The 18,745-nt window shown below is 44.1% G+C and overlaps 1 pseudogene; it reads left to right on the top strand.

The window, feature by feature from the left end:
- The first annotated feature begins 5,126 nt into the window (after positions 1 to 5,126).
- On the top strand, positions 5,127 to 6,203 carry LOC134338568 (hydroxycarboxylic acid receptor 1-like; annotated as a pseudogene).
- Positions 6,204 to 18,745: the final 12,542 nt, after the last annotated feature.

Below are 18,745 nucleotides of genomic sequence, written 5' to 3'. Positions count from 1 at the left end.
AAAAAATGTAATTTGTCTCTCCATAAACTTAAAAAAATCTTTATGAGATAACAATGTTAGATTAAATCGCCAAGATCTATTTGTTTGAAGAAGACAAGGGAGATTTAAAGATAGAAACACAGGAGCGTGATCTGAAACAGCAATTTCTTTGTATACACAGGATTGTACTAATGGAATCATTTGGCTATCAATAAAAAAAATCAATCCTGGAATATGTATGATGGACATGAGAGAAAAACGAATATTCTTTGTCTACTGGATGAAAAAAATACGCCAAGCATCATTAATACCACATTTCATTAAAAAAGTTTTAATAAACACAGCTGATTTATTTGGTATCATTAGTTTAGAAGATGAACGATCGAAAACTGGATCTAAGCAACAATTAACGTCTCCACCCATCACCAATGAGTACAGACTTAGATCTGGCAAAAATGGAAAAAAACTTGCAAAGAAAACTGGGTCATCTATATTCGGAGCATAGACATTGGGAAATACCATTAATTTGTTATTTAATTTTCCTGATACTATAACAAAATGCCCATTAGTTTCAGAAATGACTTTATGTTGAAAAAAAGGAACTTTATTATCTATAAGAATAGAAACACCTCTAGCTTTGGCCTGAAATGAGGAATGGAAATGAGGCTCTCTGCATCGATTAAAAAGGCATGAGTTGTCACACATACATATATGGGTTTCTTGAAGACAAACAATTGGAACCTTAAGTTTTTTAATTTAGGCAAAAATCTTATTTCTTTTCATGGTGTGATTTAGCCCTTCCACGTTAAAACTAAATAAATTAATACTTTGATCCATTTTAAAACTACTTATTAAGACAGGTTAAAGTAGCAATCACAAAAATATTCTGAATGCAGAAATTGATCAATTCTGAAAATGTTGGTGCAGCAAAACTCGGATCTTAACAAGCCAGATCTCAAATACGCTTCCCTTTATGTGGAGATGAAATTGTATTTTAACTGCTTAAGTAAGCTTATTCAGAGCGTGTTCATTAAGAAAACCTTCCTGTCTTTAAGTCATAGTTTCCCAATCTTTTATATGTCATGGAGGCTTCCCAGTGAGTGGACCCCAGGTTGGGAACCCCTGCTTTAAAGGAAAGGGTTTATGGATAGTTAAAACTTCTTTTTTCCCTCAGAGGACTTCAGCCTATGTGTCTCGTTTGTAGCTAGCTTCTACACATGATAGTGGGCCGTTCTCAGGTTGACTGACTGCCCACTAGAATCAGCGGTAATCAAGTCAATCAAGAAGAACCCTACCAGTGGACTTTCAGTCAGGAGGAAAGTGATGCAAGGGGCCGCTGTGCTGGTGCCAAGCTGCATGTACCCATATCGTGACAGTACTGGAACTAGGTACTGAATTGGAAAAGAAAAGCCTCTCCTAGTGAACTGGAACTGGAGACAGGAGCTAGCTCCGGTTCAAAATCGGGGAATTTATTTTCAGGAAATAAAATTGAAATCTGTAATGAAGAAGGATGGTCAGCATTTAGAACAGAGATGTGGAGGAATTTCTTTAACCACAGGCTGACGAATCTGTGGAATTCTTTGCCAGAGATGGTTATTGAGCCAAGTATAATTAAAGCGGAGTTTGATAGGTTGTTGATTAGTAAGGTTACGGGGAGTAGGCAGTAGAATGGTGTTGAGAGCAATAATAAAGCAACCATGATGGAATGATGGAATAGACTCGATGGGCCGAATGGCCCAATTCTACTCCAATGGGTTATATAGCAATTTATTTGATCTTTAATTCCTTGGAAATAGAAGATTTGTGTAAGTCATTGTTTCCAGTGAAGAACTCCCACAGTAGAGGGCAGTGTCGAATGAAATAAACACTGAACATACCTTTTGAAGAATGTCTTTACAACCAAGGACAATATGATATGGAGATAGTAAGTTCTTTTTCCCCTGGCATCTAATCAACATATTTCTGGTGTCTTTTGTCCTAGTATTTCACGCTGACCTGCATGAACCGAAACACGTATCTGCACACACATGCACAATGACACGCATGCAGACAGTTGCACTGTGGTAACTAGAATGTTGAAGAACTTTGTGATGCATGGTTTAGTGTGCGTGTGCGTGCTCACATACACGTTTGTGACTTAAGTGCATGCATACATATGTATGCTAGGAATTTATCGCTATCAGTAGGGCAGCAGTGCAGCAGTGAATGACTTTAAAATAGACTGAACTGCCTCACCACATTACAAACACCATGATGGAGCGTGGCCCGAGGAACTATTGCTGCCTCCCCTCCAACAACCATGATAAGTCATGTCCGGGCTGCATGAAGGAGAGAGAAATCACTTTTAACCTTCATTCAGCAGATCCTTGTGGAAACAGAAGACCTACATGGGAGTCTTGTTGTTTCTCTGTATGCTGTGAGTGAAGTGTATGGAACAGCAATTCTGTGTAATCAATGAGGTGGATTTGAATAATATTTTGCTAATCTCATTCGGGGCACCTGCTGGGACAATTTACTAGTTTGTGATGGGAGCTGGGATAGGATGAGTTTCCAATTGGATAATTTTTCTATAGTTAGAGAATTTGCATTTCAGCAGAATGTGGAGTGAACTCTGAATCTTAAAGAAAGTTTTATAGTTTTGATAGGACCATAGAAATGGTTTAAGTACCTAGTATCAAATCAAAGTATGTTATGACTTATCAAATTCTGATAATAATGCCGTTTGTATTTCATTGCATTAAATCTTATGCTTTCTAGCAGCAATGTTAGTAAATTTTGAACTCCGAATTCTGATACTCTGAATTTTGCTGTATGCAAACATGATAATCTTTGAATAAGTTTTCTTCGGACAATGGATAAATCGGCCCATCGATGTGTCTCTAGTGAGGTCAACAACCCTGCTCACAGCCCACCAGTAGTTATTATAACAATCATCCTAGGACTAGTCAGAAATATAACTGCTTTGTAGATATTTTATATTCACGTAAAATCATAGAGCACAGCACAGAAACAGGCTTTTGGGCCTCTCTAGTCCATACCAAACCATTTAAACTGCCTACTCTCAATGACCTCCACCAGGACCATAACCTTCCAAACACCTACCATCCATGTACCGATCCAAACTTCTCTTAACACATTGACATTGAATTCACATGCACTACTATGCTGGAAGCTTGTTCCCACCCTCACTATCCTCTGGGTAATCAAGATTCCCCTCATGATCCCCTTAAACCTTTCACCTGTAAGTCTTAACCCATGACCTCTAGTTGCCATCCCACCGAGCCCCAGTAAAAAGCCTGCTTGCATTTACCCTCTCTATACAGCTGGGGATCAAATCATGGAACTCAGATACAGTATTGTTTATACATGAATTGTAGACATTGTGAATCTGGTATTTGTGGATATTGTTCATGTACTGTCATGTCCCATTGCCGGGTGATGACTTTGAAACTGAGAAGCACTGGATTTTTTTTTGTGATGTTCATTGACCCCTCAAGATATTTATGACTTTTAAAAAACTTGATTGACAGCGTAATCGTTCTAACGAATTTAACTTAGTTTTTGATGGCGCAAGCAGTCGGTAATGTAAACAGCATGTACGGAATGATGACGGGTGGGGCTCTCTGAATTGTGGAACCGCCATTTGTTTGTAGTTGCTGATTTGTTTCTACCTGCTGTCTGTAAGGAGTATGTACATTCTATCTATGACCTCATGGGTTCCTCCTGGTGCTCGGCTTTCCTGCCGCATTCTGGATTAGTAGGCTAATTGGTGAGATGGGTGTAATGCTCATACACAGAACGCTGAACATGAAGAGACGGATCCCAACACAAGCTGGCGGCAAACGGATGGACCCACCTCGCGAAGGCGAGGACACAGAGGCAGTTCCGAACACTAGGTAGCGGCAAACGGCCGGACCTACCTAGCAAATGTGTGTACACAGAGAGACAATTACAAAAAACGAATGACAGTTTCTTACTTGACCGAACAAGGCTCCGGTCTTGCTCCGGCGGTAAAACTTCAGCGATACAGGTGGGGTATCCAGGCTAGGTAAGCAGGCAGAGAGTTAGGCGAGGTATCCAGGCAGAGAGTCAGGCGGAGGGGGGAAAGACAAAGAGGGGAACAGACAGTCCAGCCAGGAATCCCTGTTTTCCAAGGAGGGGTCCCGGCTCCGTGTTCCGTGCTCCCGTCTCTTCTAGTCCAAGGCTCCGTGCTCCCGTCTCTTCTAGTCCAAGGCTCCGTGCTCCCGTCTCTTCTAGTCCAAGGGGGGCGTTACTCAGCCCCAAAACGAGAATCATGTGCCTACAACAGAGACTGGGGAAAACCAGAAACCCTGGAATAAGGTACTATGGACCGGACCATGAACCAGAATACGGACTTCATGGACCGGACCATGACAGAAACACCTACATACTGAAGCATAAACTCTGATTTTCTTTCCATAGTTGACATGCTGGGAGTTTTCTGCGTTTTCTGCTTTTAATTCATATCCCAATGCATTTTGATGTCAATTGTCGGCAGGAGATTTTAGAAGAATGACTTTAGTAACAGTGAAATAATTTTTGGGGTTGATTACTATTACATAATATGTCCTTTTTAAAAGAACATATTATATCACAGTACGATGTGTGTCGAATTTTAATCTACTTTGATATTAGTCAAACCCTACATAGTCCTCCATTTTCCTATCATCCATGGGCCCACCTAACGGTTCTGAAATTCCCCTAATGTATCTTCCTCTACCACCAAACTTGGCAGCGTGTTCCTCGCACCCAACCTCGCTGCGTAAAGAACTCTGCCTCCGACATCCCCCTACACTTCCCTCCTATCAGCTTAAATTTACGCCCCCTCATTAACTTTTAATATAAAATTATTCATGCACTCAACAGCAAAACTAAGTATTGTACAATTTTATGCCTGGCAATGAAAGCTAAATATATTTCATTGTCTGCTGCTTAATTTAAATGCTGATGCTTCCAGTTTTCCTGGATTGATGATTCGATCGCACAATTTATTGGTGCTCTGACTATTTCACTCCGCCCATATACTCCACCCACAGGGGAACAAACTCATTCGAAGATCAACTTTGCAGGTTGTTCGACTCTGATTGAGTTTGCTCTCCCCGGACACAACTTGACTTTTTCGCACAATGGCGAACTCGACCCCGCAATGTGCTGCTGGTGAAGATGTTAACTCGTCCTACAACCCGCCCATAATTATCGTCACATTCATCCTCGGGCTTGCTGGAAATACGATTGCTTTGTGGATCTTTTGTGTTCATGTGAAGTCGCGGAAACCAAGTATTATATATTCACTGAATCTCATGATTGCGGACTCTCTGTTAATGTGCCTCCTACCTTTTCGAGCTGTTTATTTTCTCCGAGGGAAGGACTGGATTTTTGGTGATGGACTGTGTCGACTGAACATTTTCACGATTTCCCTGAACCGAACTGGCAGCGTCTTTTTCCTCATGGTTATAGCGATCGATCGTTACTTTAAGGTGGTCCATCCACTCCACAAGGTAAACAGGATCTCTACAAGGTATGCGGTGATGATAGCAGGCGGTCTGTGGATTGTAGCGGTGGCTATTTGCTTGCACTTGCTGATAGACAAACATGATTTTTAACAACACAACGTGACAAACTGTGAGGCTTTCAGCATCAACAAGGCTCTGCGTCCCACAGCAATTTGGACTGACTTTATTTTTATATTCTTTAAGTTTCTTTTGCCAGTTTCAGTTATCCTGTTCTCTACGTCCGCCATCATCTGGAGGTTACGGCAGATGGAAGCTGGAATGCGGGCTAAATATAAGCGAACTGTGAAACTTGTGATAGCCGTGGCTGCGGTTTTTGTCATTTGCTTCTTGCCCACCAGTGCTGCTGTGGTCGGGGTTTTGGTGACTAAACTAAGAAATCCATTCGACTGCAAGTCGTATCACATAGCAGCGAATATCTTTTACAATACGTTGTTTATAACGTATTTGAACAGTGTGATCGATCCCATTATTTACTATTTTTCAACTGCGCAGTTTAAAGATTGTTTGGAGAAAGCTCTAATTCGTTTTAATTTAAGCTGTCGCAGATCAGCCACTGAACAAGGAACATCCAGGGAGGGGCAGACTGTTGAACAGCAAACGAGCTCATCAACAGCCATCCAATTGTTCCCGGTCCGTGTGAACTAGATGCTCTTTATTGTTACGTGATCAAAGTAAAGCTGATAAATGCGACCGGACGCAGAAATTGATCAATTCTGACAATGTTGGTGCGAGATAAGTCGATCTTAAGTAACAAGTTCTGAAATACACTTCCCTTTATATGTAGAGAAGATACTGCATCTTATCTACTTAAAGTAAGTTTATTTCAGAGGTTGTTTATTAAGAAACGCTGTCTTTAAATCGTGGGTTCCCTATTTTATTTTGCCAGGAGAGCACGCGGATCCTGGATGACGTGCTGCTCTGAGGGAACTACGCCGCTTTTACCGGGAACTGTGGAGGGGACGGGGTCTGGGCTCATCCGGGCAGGGTGCTCCTAGCTGCTGGGGGCTCTGGTCCCGATCCTATTAGGGTGGTTGTTGGGTGGGCACGGGGAAGTGGAGGGGTTCCGACTACACCACCACCCGCTGTGGTGGTCGGACCCTGGCCTCGGGAGACCACGCGGGAAAGGGTCCCGCTGAACGTGAGCCGTCTCGCAGGGATGCCCACCGTGCAGTTCCGTGACGCTCCGAAGCGTTTCTTGTACGGGCTGCTCCTGCACACCTTTGACTTCCTTGCCTTCGTCTGCCGACCGGACCTGCCTTGTGTTACCATCTGGCAGCGGAGGAGGCCCCCAGTGGAAGTCCCTTTATGCAGGGGTGCTTCCCCTGTACATTGCGGATCTGGGGTGGAAGGTGTTGCATCGGTAGTCCCGTAGAATGGGTTCTTGAGCAGGTTAACTGACACCCCGTCCACCTTTCCACTCTGTGGGCGGGAGCAGTCAGTGTACCACGCGTACGCCGGGGGTCGCGGCGTGAGGAGGATCTGTTGGCGGGCTTGGTCCTGGGTCTGGCCAAGATGGCCATTCACAGGCATGGCGGAGGAAAGTGGAGGGCGAGCCCTGCCCGGGCCGACTGCCTGCCCCTTTTCTGAGGATACTGCCGTGCCCGACTGTACCTGGACAGGGAGCACACGGTTGCGACGGGCACATTGTGGGGACATTCGTAAGCGGTCGCCCCCCGCTCCCCGAGGTATTGATTATCTTACAGACGGTAGTAACCACATTTTAATTTGAGTATACTTACTGTCTTGTAAATATTGACTGTCTGTACCTTATGTATATGTGATGTAAATAAACTTTTATAGTTTTGTTAAGAAAACAGTAAGGGTTCCGTGAATCCCAGGTTGGGAATCCCTGCTTTGAAGGAAAGGGTTTATGGATATTTTAAGATTTTCTCTTTCCATGTAAGCAATTACTTCCTCAGATGACTTCAGCCTATGTGTCTCGTTTGTAGATAGCTTCTACCCATTATTCTCAGGTTGACTGACTGTCCAGAGGAATCTGCAGTAACATTATACAACCAAGTTCAATCCTACCTGTAGACTTTCAGTCAGTAGCAAAGTGTTGTAAGCGGTTGCTGGAATGGTGCCAGAGAAAAGCCTTTTCTGGTGAACTGGAGAGAGGAAGTGAAGCGCCGGTTCAAAACTGGGGAATTTATTTTCCGTAAATCAAATTGAAATCTGGAATGAAGAAAGATTATCAGTACTGAAGAAGGATGGTCATCATTAATTAAAGATGATCAGTATTTAGAACGGAGATATGGGTGTCAATGAAGTCCTGCCGAAGGGTCTCAGCCAGAAACGCTGACTGTACTTTTTTCCATAGATGCTGCCCGGCCTGCTGAGTTGCTCCAGCATTTTGTGTATGTTGCTTGGATTTCCAGCAGACTTTCTGTTTGAGTTCCTTGGAAGTGACTTTTGTGGATTATTGTTTGCAGCAAAGAACTCCAACACAAGGTGGCAGTGTGGAAAGAAATGAACACTGAATATTCCTTATTAAGAATCAAGGGCAACCAAGGGCATGTGGGATTCTGAGTTAGTAACTTCTTTTATTCCCCAGGATTTAATCAATATATGTCTGGTGTCTCTGTCCGATTATTTCACACTTACCCACATGAACTTAAACACCATGATAGAGAGTGTCGCGTGGAACTATTGCTGCCTTCCCTCCTACAGCCATGATAACCATGTCCAGGCTGCATGAAGGAGAGCAGAAATCACTTTTAACCTTCATTCAGCAGATCCTTGTGGTAACAGAAAATCTACTCTGGGAATACTGTTGTCTCTCTGTACTCTGCAAGTATAGTGCATGGAACAGCAATTCTGGATAATCAATGAGATTGATTTGAATAATATTCTGTTCATCTCATTGAGGGCACCTGCTGGACCAACTTCCTAGTCTACGACGAGAGCTGGGGTAGTGTAGGATTCCAGTTGAGTAGTTTTTATTCAGATAGAGAAATTGCATTTCAACAGGATTAGGAGTGAATTCTGAATCCCAAACAAAGTTTTACTGTTTTGATAGGACCATACAAATGGTTCATGTACTTAATATCAAGTTGAAGTATCATACAGTTGTATGCTGTAACCTATAAAATTCTGATAGTAATGCCGGATATATTTCATTGCATTAAATCTTGTGATTTCTGAGAGAAATGTTAATAAATATGGAATGCAACGTTAACGCTCTGAGTATGCAGAACTTCATTTGTGATCATTTTGTTTACTTGTCTCTGAAATATTGTGACTGTGTTTACTGTGGCATTTTAACAATTGACAATTCAGCCCCGTAACACGTCTCCAATGAGATTGTCGATTCTGCTCACAACCCACCAGTAATTTTTAGAAGAATCGACTTGGACTAGTCAGAAATACAACTGCTTTGTATATGTTTTATTTTCAGGTAAAATTATATAGTCATAGAAAAGTACAGCAGAGAAACGGGCCATTTGGCCTATCTAGTCTGTGCTGAACCATTTAAACTGTCTACTCCCATTAACCTGCACAGGACCATAGCCTTCCATGTACCTACCATCGAAACTTCTCAACATTAAAACCGAGCTTGCATGCAATATTTGTGATGGCAGCTCCTTCCACACTCTCACGACCCTCTGAGTGAAGAAGTTCCCACTCACGTTCCCCTTAAACTTTTCACCATTCGCCCTTAACTCGTGACCTCTAGTTGCCGTCCCACCCAACCTCAGTGGAAAAAGCGTGCTTGCATCGAATCTACCTATACAGCTGGAGTTCGAAATTGTGGAATTCAAATGCAGAACTGTGTGTTCGCTGAATCTGGTACTTGTGGGCACTGTTCATGTGCTGTGATGTCCCGTTGCAGGATGATGACTTTGAAAACTGAGAAGTACTGGAGTTCTGGTGATTTTCTATGTCCCCTTAAGATGTTTATGACTTTGCTAAACTTGATTGACCGTGTCATCCTTTTGATGAATTTACCCCTTGATCTCAGTTTTAAGATGGTCCAAGAACTCTGTAATGTAAGCAGGATGTCGGGGCTCTGAGAATTGTGGAACCGGCACTTGTTTCCACTTGCTGATGGAACTTGTTTGGGTCAGCACAGTTAGCGTAGTGCTATTACAGCACCAACACCAGCGGCCTGGGTTCAATTCCTGCTGCTGTCTGTAAGCAGTGTGCACGTTCTCTCCGTGACCGTGTGGGTTTCCTCCCAGTGCTCGGCTTTCCTGCCGCATTCCAAACACGTTTGGATTAGGAGGCTAATTGGTGCAGGAGCTCAGTGAGTCGGAAGGGTCTGTTGGTGTGCTAAATCTCGAAATAAATCAAAATACAGAGCCACACGTCTACAAGCGACACAATGTGTGCCCAGCAACATGAGTTATATACTTTCAATACTGCAGCAATTTGGATCTACATCATTTTATATTCCACATAGGTTTGTAAAACAGTTTTGGTCACTTTCTGCTTCATTGCTTGCATCGGCATGAGAAAAGAAAAGCATCTGATGACTCTGGGTTATGCTTTGTAATTCCCAAATATTAGATTATGAGAACACTCAGTCTTGTTTTACTGTCATTTGGAAATGCATACATGCATTAAGAAATGATATAATGTTTCTCCGGAGTGATATCACAGAAAACAGGACAAACCAAAGACTAACACTGACAGAACCACATAATTATAAAATATAATTACAGCAGTGCAAAGCAATACCATAATTTGATGAAGAACAAACCATGGGCAGGTAAATAAAGTCTCAAAAGTCCCCGAGTTGATCGACTCCCAAGTCCCCGATAGCAGGCGGCAAAAGGGAGAAACTCCCTGCCATAAACCTCCAGGCACCGTCAACTTGCCGATGCCTTGGAAGCAGCCGACCACAGCCGACACTGAGTCCATCCGTCCAAAAACTTCGAGCCTCCGACCAGCCCCTCCGATACAGCCTCCCGAGCGCCATCCTCTGCCGAGCGCCTTCGACCTCGCCCCAGCCGCTGAAACAAGCAAAGCCAAGGATTTTGGGGCCTTCTGCTCCGGAGATTCCGGTTACCACACAGTAGCAGCAGCAGCGAAGCGGGCATTTCAGAAGTTTTCCAGATGTTCCTCCGTACTCTCATGTCTGTCTCCATCAAATCAGAATTGTGCACGGTCCCCTACTTGACAGATAACAGATATTCATCACCGGAGAGGCCGCGCGCGCTGCCGTCACGCCGCCATCTTCTCCTCCATCTATCCCTCCATTCCCAAACTAATTCAAAAGAAAGCAAGAGCCAGGAGATGAGAGTTTTAAGCTTGTGCTTTTACTTTAAGTGAGACGCGCCCATATCATGTGATAGTGTCACAACATATGCAATTGACAGCTAGCTCATAATGAATTATTGAAACAAAGAATGCTGAACCAACAATTTGTTTAGAAGTTTACTCAAACATTACTGAAGTATTCTCTGTGCTGTACTGAAGCTATGGCTGCAACCAATGGGTTGCGAGACCAGCTGCAGTGATGGCTGGCTTCGTGGTCTCAATTCCATTAACTTCAGTTGTTTGCACAGTTAGTTTTTTTTCCCCTGCACATTGGGTGTTTGGCAGCTTTTTAAATGGGTTTTGTTGGGTTCCTTTGTTTTGTGGCTGCCTGTAAGGAGACGAACCTCAAGGCTGTGCATGGTATACATTGATATTAAATATACTTTGACTTTGAAACATTAAATACACAACACTCTGAGCCTGTACTTGCTGGAGTTTGGAACGATCAATAAAACCTTTCAAATACTGAAAAGCCTAGATAGAGTGGATGTGGAGAATGCTTCTTGCAGTGGGGAATTCTAGGACCAGGGAGCACAGCCTCAGAAATGACAGATGACCTTTTAGAACAGAGATGAGGAGGAATTTCTTTGGCCAGAGGGTTGTCTACGTCCTTCTGCAGCCTCCCTGCTTCCTCAACACTACCTGCCCCTCCATCTATCTCTGTATCATCTGCAAATTTGGCCACTTCCTTCATCCTTCAATTCCTTCATCCAAATCATTGACATATAACGTGTAAAGGAGCAGTCCAGATATCAATCCCTGCAGAACACCACTAATCACTGGCAGCCAAACAGAAAAGGCCCCCTCTATTCCCATTCTTTGCTTCCTGCCAGTCAGCCAATCTTCTATCCATGCTAGTATCTTTCCTGTAATACCATGGGCTCTTATCTAGCTAAGCAGCCTCATGTGTGGCACCTTATCAAAGGCCTTCTGAAAATCGAATTGAAGAATTCTCTGACTCTCCTTTTCTATCCTGCCTGTTACTTCCTCAAAGAATTCCAACAGATTTGTCTGGCAAGATTCCCCTTTAAGAAAACCATGCTGAATTTGGCCTATTTAATCATGTGCCTCTAAGCATCCCAAACTTCATCTTTAATAATAGACTCTTAATTTTCTTCCAACTACGGATATCAGGCTAATTTCCTTTATTTTGCCTCCTTTTTGAAAGATTGGAGTGAGATTTTCAAATTTCTGGTCCTCTGGAACCATTCCATAAACTGGTGTTTCTTAAAAGACCATTACTTATGCCTCCACAATCTCATCAGTTACTTCTTTCAGAACCCCGGAGTGTGGTCCATCTTGTCCAGGTGATTTATCAAGTTCAGACTTTTCAGCTTACCAAGCACTTTCTCCTTAGTAAAAGCAACAACACTCACTTCTGTCCTGACATTTTTGCATTTCTGGCATTCTGCTGTTGCCTTCCACAGTGAAGACTGATGTAAGATACTTAATAAGCTCATCTGGCACTTCTTTGTCCCCCATTACTAACTCTGCAGTGTTATTTTCCACTCTTCCTCTCTTTTACTCTTTATATAGCTGAGAAAACTTTTGGTATTCTCCTTTATATTATTGGTTAGCTTACCTTCATATATCACCTTTTCTCTCCTTATGGCTTTCTTACTTTCCTTCTGGTGTTTTTTAAAAGCTTCCCAATCCTCTAACTTCCTATTTTTTTGTGTGTGTTGTTTTATATGCCTTCTCATTTGCCTTTTTGCTGTCTTTGACTTCTCTTGTTTTCATGACTTCCATGGCTGCTTCATCCTCCTTTTAGAATATTCTTCATCTTTGGGAAATACCTTCCCTGTGTCTTGCAAATTGCTCCCAAAGACTCCATCCACTGCTATTCTGCCATCATCCCTGCTAGAGTCCCCTTCCAATCAACTTTGGCAGCTGCTGTTTCACATCCCCGTCATTCCCTGGACTCCACTGTAATACTGATATATTTGAAGTTAGCTTCTCCTTCTCAAACTGCAGGGTGAATTCTATCTTATTATAATCATTGTCTCCAAAGGGTTTCTTTACCTTCGGCTTCCTAATCAGAACCCGAACCACAAGTTGCTCTTAAAAACAACCTTGTAGGCATTCTACAAATTCTCTGTCATGGGATCCAGCACCAGCATGATTTTTCTAACCTGCCTGTATGTTGAAATACCCCATGACTATCGCAACATTGCCCCTTTTATGTGCATTTTTATATCTCCCATTGTAATGTGCATCCTACACCCTGGCCATTGTTTGGAGGCCTGTAGACCCATCAGACGCTTTTTACCCTTGCAGTTTCTTAATGCTACCCACAAGAATTCTACAACTTCCAATCCTATGTTACCTCTTTCTAAGGATTTAAATAGACCACCTGGACAATAAAACACATATGTCAGGATGTTGGTTGTTGACTATAGCTCAGCACTTAACACCATCTTTTGCACAGTCCTGATCGATAAGGTACAGAACCTGGGCCTCTGTGCCTCCCTCTGCAATTGGATCCTCAACTTCTTCACCGGAAGACCACAATCTGTGTGGATTGGTCATAATATCTCCTCCTCGCTGATGATCAACACTGGCGTACCTCAGGGGTGTGTGCTCAGCTCATTCCTCTACCCCCTCTATACTCGCGACTGTGTGGCTAGTTATAACACAAGTATCATCTATAAATTTGCTGATGATAGAACCGTTGTTTGTACCATCTGAGAAGGAGATGAGAGGGTGCACAGGAGCAAGATGGTACCAGCTGGTTGAGTGATGCAGCAACAACATTGCACTCAATGTCAGTAAGATGAAAGAGCTGATTGTGGACTTCAGGAAGGGTAAGATGAAAGGAAATGACCCAATCCTCATAGAGGGATCAAAAATGGAGAGCGTGAGACAATTTTAAGTTCCTGGGTGTCAATGTCTTTGAGAATCTAACCTGGTCCGGATATATTGATGCAGCTATAAATAAGGGAAGACAGCAGCTATATTTCATTAACACAAAATAATCTGCAGATGCTGTGATCAAAGCAACACTTTCAGTACGCTGGATGAACTCAGCAGGTCAGGCAGCATCAGTTAGAAATGATGAGTCGACGTTTCGGGCCGGAACCCTTCGTCAGGACTGAAGAATGAAAGATGGGGAAGGATTTGAAGAATGTTTGTAGCTTCAGTTGAAAGACCAGTAATTTGAAAGACAAAGGGGTGGGGGAGGGGAAGTATTGACGTCATAGCCCTGAAAACAATGGGTGGTAGAAGAAGGAGGCGGAACCATGAGGGAGCTGGGGGAGGGGGGAGGGTGAAATAGGGATAGAGGAAGGGAGGGGGAGGGAATTACCAGAAGTTGGAGAATTCTATGTTCATACCAAGGGGCTGGAGACTACCTAGACGGTATATGAGGTGTAGCTCCTCCAACCTGAGTTTAGCCTCGTTATGGCAGTAGAGGAGGCCATGTATAGACATATCTGAATGGGAATGGGAAGCAGAGTTGAAGTGGGTGGCTACTGGGAGATCCTCTCTGTTGTGGCGGACGGAGCGGAGGTGCTCAATGAAGCGGTCCCCCAATCTGCGTCGGGTTTTACCGATGTAGAGGAGGCCGCACCGGGAGCACCGGATGCAATAGATGACCCCAACAGACTCACAAGTGAAGTGTTGTCTCACCTGGAAGGACTGTTTGGGGCCCTGAATGGTTGCAAGAGATGAGGTGTAGGGACAGGTGTAGCACTTACGCTTACAGGGATAAGTGCCAGGTTGGAGATCCGTGGGGATGGACGTGCGGATAAGGGAGTTGCAGAGGGACCGATCCCTGCGGAAAGCGGAGAGGGGTGGAGAGGGAAAGATGTGCTTAGTGCTGGGGTCCTGTTGAAGGTGGCGGAAGTTGCAGAGGATAATGTGCTGGATCCGGAGGCTGGTGGGGTGGTAGGTAAAGATAAGGGGAACTCTCTCCCTGTTGTGGTTGTGGGAGGATAGGGTGAGGGCCGAAGTGCGGGAAATGGAGGAGATGCGGGTGAGGGCATCATTGATGACGGTAGAAGGGAAACCACGATCTTTAAAGAAAGAGGACATTTGAGATGTCCTGGAACGGAAAGCCTCATCCTCGGAGCAGATGCGGCAGAGACGGAGGAACTGGGAATAGGGAATGGCATTTTTGCATGTGGCAGGGTGGGAAGAGGTATAGTCGAGGTAGTTATGAGAGTCAGTGGGCTTGTAGAAGATGACAGTGGACAGTCTGTCTCCAGAGATGGAGACTGAGAAATCAAGAAAGGGGAGAGAAGTGTCAGAGATAGACCAAGTGAATTTGAGGGCTGCGTGGAAGTTTGAAGTAAAGTCGATGAAATTGACGAGCTCAGCATGGGTGCAGGAAGCAGCACCAATGTAGTCGTCAATGTACCGAAGGAAAAGTTGGAGAGCAGTACCAGAATAGGTTTGGAGCACAGACTGTTCCACATAACCAACGAAGAGGCAGGCGTAGCTGGGTCTGTGCTGCAAACCTATTCTGGTACTGCTCCTCAACTTCTCCTTCGGTACATTGACGACTACATTGGTGCTGCTTCCTGTACCCATGCTGAGCTCGTCAATTTCATCGACTTTACTTCAAACTTCCACGCAGCCCTCAAATTCACTTCCTCTATCTCGGACACTTCTCTCCCCTTTCTCAATGTCTCGGTCTCCATCTTTGGAGACAGACTGACAGACTGTCCACTGTCATCTTCTACAAGCCCACTGACTCTCATAACTACCTTGACTATACCTCTTCCCACCCTGCCACATGCAAAAGTGCCATTCCCTATTCCCAGTTCCTCTGTCTCCGCCGCATCTGCTCCAAGGATGAGGCTTTCCGTTCCAGGACATCTCAAATGTCCTCTTTCTTTAAAGATCGTGGTTTCCCTTCTACCGTCATCAATGATGCCCTCACCCGCATCTCCTCCATTTCCTGCACTTCGGCCCTCACCCCATCCTCCCGCAACCACAACAGGGACAGAGTTCCCCTTGTCCTTACCTACCACTCCACCAGCCTCCAGATCCAGCACATTATTCTCCGCAACTTCTACCACCTTCAACAGGACCCCACCACTAAACACATCTTTCCCTCTCCACCCCTCTCTGCTTTCCGCAGGGATCGGTCCCTCCGCGACTCCCTTATCTGCACGTCCATCCCCACGGATCTCCCACCCCGCACTATCCCTGTAAGTGTAAGTGCTACACCTGTCTCTACACCTCCTCTCTTGCCACCATTCAGGGCCCCAAACAGTCCTTCCAGGTGAGACAACACTTCACTTGTGAGTCTGTTGGGGTCATCTATTGCATCCGGTGCTCCCGGTGCGGCCTCCTCTACATCGGTAAAACCCGACGCAGATTGGGGGACCGCTTCATTGAGCACCTCCGCTCCGTCCGCCACAACAGAGAGGATCTCCCAGTAGCCACCCACTTCAACTCTGCTTCCCATTCCCATTCAGATATGTCTATACATGGCCTCCTCTACTGCCATAACGAGGCTAAACTCAGGTTGGAGGAGCTACACCTCATATACCGTCTAGGTAGTCTCCAGCCCCTTGGTATGAACATAGAATTCTCCAACTTCTGGTAATTCCCTCCCCCTCCCTTCCTCTATCCCTATTTCACCCTCCCCCCTCCCCCAGCTCCCTCATGGTTCCGCCTCCTTCTTCTACCACCCATTGTTTTCAGGGCTATGACGTCAATACTTCCCCTCCCCCACCCCTTTGTCTTTCAAATTACCGGTCTTTCAACTGACATTACAAGCATTCTTCAAATCCTTCCCCATCTTTCATTCTTCAGTCCTGACGAAGGGTTCCGGCCCGAAACGTCGACTCATCGTTTCTAACTGATGCTGCCCGACCTGCTGAGTTCATCCAGCGTACTGAAAGCTATATTTCATTAGGAGTTTGATGATATTTGGTTTGTCAGCTAAAACACTCAGAAACCTCCATAGATGTCCAATAGAGAGAATGTTGACAGGCTGCATCACTATCTGGAAAGGGGGGGGGGGGTTTCTACACTGGACCGAAAGAAGCTACAGAAAGTTGTAAAATTAATCAGCTCCATCTTGGGTACTTGCCTCCTGAGTACCCAAAACATCTTCAAGGACCGGTGCCTCAGAAAGGCGACGTTCATTATTAAGGACACTCATCACCTGGGACATGCCCTTTTCTCACTGTTACCATCAGGTAGGAGATACAAAAGCCTGAAGGCACGCACTCAGCGATTCAGGAACTGTTTCTTCCCCTCTGCCATACGATTCCTAAATGGACATTGAACCCATGAACACTTTTAAAAAAATATAATATTTCTGTTTTCCACTACTTTACATCTATTCAGTATACATATATACACACTCACTGTAATTTATTTACTTATTTCTTTCTTTCTATAGTATCATGTACTGAATTGTGCTGCTGCTGCTAAGTTAACAAGTTTCACAACACGTGCTGGTGATAATAAACTTGATTCTGATTCTGATCACAGGACCACTTACAATGACCAATTAACCTACTAACCAGTAGGTCTTTGGACTGTGGGAAGAAAGCGGAGCACCCTGAGGAAGCCCACGCGGTCACGGGGAAAAGAAAACGTACAAACTCCTTACAGGCGGCAGCGGGAACTGAACTTGGGTCGCCCGTACTGTGAAGCATTGTGCTGACCACTACACTCCAGTGCCGCCCCAAATTATTGAGTTCCGAATATCTAATAAGGTTTAATGTTTTGATATGGGTGTAATAAGAATGTGAATGCTCTCATTACGATTATTTTTATTCATTAAATTTGATCCCAAAGAGATCAATTTGCGTGTGGAGAACAGTTTAAATTTGGTTTACCGGTTACTGTTACTCTGTTCTCTACCTCATGCATATTCAATCATATGGTATCTTTGAATTTTTTTTCTCAGTAATGTGAGAGGATTCTGAAGTACCCATATTAACTGTGCTTTTGAAAAGAGAGAGAGAGAGAGTTATTTTGTTTGTAAAAGAGAGAGAGAGAGACGAAGACTAATTGTTGGACGGTCACTTTAAGAACTGGTTAACTGTTGGATTTCTGCTGAAGTGGAGACAGCACCGAGCAGCTCGTAAGTTGCCATGGTGACCGAAGGCAGCGCAATTTAATGGACACTCGATGTTATGATTTTCGGCAGGTTGTTGACACTTTCTTCAAGGATTTTTGGCCTGCTTGCTTTTCTTTCACAGAGACAGGAAGGAGGAGTTGTTTGAGTGACAGTTGATGCTCAGTACGGGAAGATAAAATAGGAGGTCAGATGATACAGACCTTGGGCACATGTTTTGGACACTGAATGAGCATTGTTGTGCCCGCAGAAAAAGTGGGGTTTGGAGGATTGATCAGGCGGATCGATCCATTGCTCTTGCAGTGGAAAGAAGGAAAAGGAGTTGACTGGTGGGGAGTTGTCCATGTGTCCACCCTCGCCTGGGGGATAGCTCCACCACAGAAAACCGGTCCCCTTTGTTAAAGTCACAGTCGGTGACTTTTAAAGGATTTCGAAGGACAACAAGAAGATCGACGGCGTCAGCTCACCTGAAGACTCTGATCTCACTCTCTCTCTCGCTCCCTCTCTCGCTTTCTCCATCACTACTCAACTCAATACCACGAACTGAACTGAACTGAACTTTACTCATCATCTTTTTACCTCTAGACTGGAGGAAGCTGGGTTTTTCATACATACATTTCCACACTTACTGATATACTTACTTATATATATAATCATTGCTAACCTATTTGATTTATCTACATTTATATTACTGTATTGCGTAGTTACTAATAAATATTATTAGTTTATAGCAATACTGGACTCCAAAGTGTTTTCCATCTCTGCTGGTTCTTTATTCCCGTCACGGGGTTCGTGACAGTAAGTTTATAAATCCCGTACTTCCCCAATGTTGTTAACCCCGTCATGTGACATGACGTAATCTAGAGAAAGTGTATAAATTTGCCCATCTTTCGGTTAAGTAAAACATTTTATTGCAATGTAACGGAAG

The sequence above is a fragment of the Mobula hypostoma genome, chromosome 27 (genome assembly GCF_963921235.1).
Source record: "Mobula hypostoma chromosome 27, sMobHyp1.1, whole genome shotgun sequence".
Classification (NCBI taxonomy): Eukaryota; Metazoa; Chordata; class Chondrichthyes; order Myliobatiformes; family Myliobatidae; genus Mobula; species Mobula hypostoma.
This window is presented reverse-complemented; position numbering and strand designations above follow the sequence as displayed.